At 61.4% G+C, this 2,446-nt stretch overlaps 1 long non-coding RNA gene across 1 annotated transcript in view; it reads right to left on the bottom strand.

Annotated features, from left to right (window-relative positions):
- Window positions 1-1,173, bottom strand: part of LOC111827156 — a 4,927-nt gene extending 3,754 nt beyond the window's left edge. Inside the window, exon 1 of the long non-coding RNA XR_002830667.1 lies at window positions 967-1,173. This is a non-coding gene — a long non-coding RNA (uncharacterized LOC111827156). The remainder of the gene's footprint in view (window positions 1-966) is intronic.
- Between the last annotated feature and the right edge of the window lie 1,273 nt (window positions 1,174-2,446).

The raw sequence follows: 2,446 nt of genomic DNA, 5'->3' as shown, positions 1-2,446 counted from the left end.
AAACTCTAGAAGAGACAAGAGTCTGACTTCAAATAGAGGCAGACAGTTGGCCAGACCCACTCCCTACTTGTCAGATGTGGCAACTGAGGCCAGGGATTTACCCAAGGTCACACAGCAAGGCAAGGGCCGAGCGGCACTGGGCCAGGCAGGGCTTGCTTCCTGGTCATCAATTTCCCAGTAAAGAGAGAAAAACGTGCTTGCCCCCTTCAAGGCAGAAGTGAGACACAGCTGCAGTGAGGGACTCACAGTGAAGAGGCTGGTCGCAGGTCACAGAGAAAGAGCTTTCTTCTCCCTGCAGAGACTTTCCACAACCCCAGGGAAGCAGCAAGCAGGGCCCGGGGGCCTGGGCGAGCCCTACTTCTCTCATGCGGTCACAGGCAATCCCTCCAGTGTCTACCATCCTGCCCTTTGCCCATCCCTGCCCCTCTCATCTGGACCAGGGCCTCCTGCTCCCAGGTCCTCCCATCTTAGGCCCAGCCTCAGTCCTCTTGGGCTGAGGGGACCAGAAGGATCCTCTGCTCCTGGGGAGGGTGAGCCCAGAACCCAGGAGGAGGAGACTGCTGGGGCCAGGAAAGGCTGTCTGGAGGAACATGGTGTTTGAAGCTCCTGAAATCTGAATTTGAGTCATCGCAGTCGCTGCCATTTCCTGACTGTAACACCGGTGGTCAAAGTTACTTCTCCTTCATGACCCATAGAAGGGGTAATAATATCTACCTCCAAGGGTGGTTCAAGGACTAAATAAATGAAATAATATTACCAATACATCCAAGACGCTGCACAAATCCCCATTCGTCCACTCGGATGCAGCGCTGTCATGCATTTAAACTGGGCCAGGGAAAATGAATGGGACCTGGTAGAGGCCGGCGGGGAAGGGAAAGCCCCAGTTTTCCCTAGGACGCGAGACTTGCCAAACCAGACTGGGAGCAGAGGCCTGGGGGAGAGGTAGGAGGGAGAAGCGATCCACACCTTTCCTGTCAAGGAGGGTGGAGCAGCTGTAGGTTTGGCTGTGGCGAGTCAAGGGCGGTCCTATCGAAGCTCCTTCGGTACGTGAGGATGGAGGAGGGAGTGCACTTTGTGAAGGGATTAATTTTTAAAAGGCTCCAGGCCCTGGCTGGTTTGGCTCAGTGGATAGAGCGTCGGACTGCGGACTGAAGGGTCCCAGGTTCGATTCCAGTCAAGGGCACATTCCGGGGTTGCGGGCTCGATCCCCAGTGTGGGGCCTGCAGGAGGCAGCCGATCCATGATTCTCTCTCATCATTGATGTTTCTATCTCTCTCTTCTTCTCTGAAATCAATAAAAATATATTTTAAATAAATAAATAAATAAAAATTAAAAGGCTCCTGAAGGAACTAGGAAGCAACTGAAAGGAAGTAAAGGAAGCGGTCTTTCCTACCCTCCGAGGGGTTCTGGATGGTGGGTGCTGATTTACCTGCCCAGGATTTCCAGGGGGGGGGGGTGGGCAAACCCGGCCGGTAGAGGGCGGAAGAGCCACGTGCCCTGGAGCTCAAGGGAAGGAGGAGGAGGCCCGGCGCCGGGCGGGCAGCTGGAAACCTGAGAGCGGGCGGGGGCGTGGTCACAGGCGTGGGACTGGTTGGGGGAACCTCGGAGCTGGACGGACCGCAGAGGTGGCGGGTCGCAATCCAACGCGATCTCTCCGACGGCCCAGAAAGGCGCTGCGAAAGGCGGGGCGGGGAGCGGCCGAGCCGAGTTCGCCCCGGCGCCCACGACTCCCCCTGGCGCGAGCCCCGCCCCTTCCCCGCCTGGAGAGCCGTGTACCTGAGTATCCGTGTGCACGGGTGTGTGGTCCGAGGTTGCCATGTTGGTCCCTGGGCAGGAGCTGTTTGACCGCAGGGGGTGCAGCGTCCCCGCTCTACGTCCGCGGAGCTGAGCGCACTCAGAGCGGCGGAGTCGGAGTGAGTCCTTCGGGGGCAGCTCGGGCCGCGAGGGTCGCTGCCGCGGTCTCATCCTCCCCTCTGGCTCCTCCCCGCTTCCCTCCCCACCCCCTACTCCCGATTCCCAGCCTTTGGCGCGCGGGGAGCCCACCCCCTCTTTGGGGTGGAGGCCCCGCCCCCCGCCCCCTTTCCTCTGCCACAAAGTTTATTTGCAACAAAAGGGAGCGAGGATCGAGCAGCCAAGAGGGAGGGAACAGGAGCTGGAGCGGGAGCTCGAGGGGAGGGAGGCAGGCGGGCCGGCTGGCGGGCGCGGAGCAGCGGAAGGGGATCCGGACCGGACCGGGCTGGGCCTCGCGCGATGCTCCGGGTCTCACCGGCCGAGGTGGGGGCCGGGCCGGGGGGTCGGTTGCTGAGGCGGGAGGGGCCGCGCGGGATGGAGCCGCAGCCGCCCGCGGCCGCAGAAACTTGAGCCGCCGCCGATCAAGCTCTGCTCGGGTCTCTGCGCCGTCTCCCCGCCAACCCCCTCGGCGGCGGCTGCCGGGCCCGGGCCTTCG

Source organism: Myotis lucifugus, unplaced genomic scaffold, assembly GCF_000147115.1.
Source record: "Myotis lucifugus unplaced genomic scaffold, Myoluc2.0 scaffold_138, whole genome shotgun sequence".
Taxonomy (NCBI): domain Eukaryota; kingdom Metazoa; phylum Chordata; class Mammalia; order Chiroptera; family Vespertilionidae; genus Myotis; species Myotis lucifugus.
This window is presented reverse-complemented; position numbering and strand designations above follow the sequence as displayed.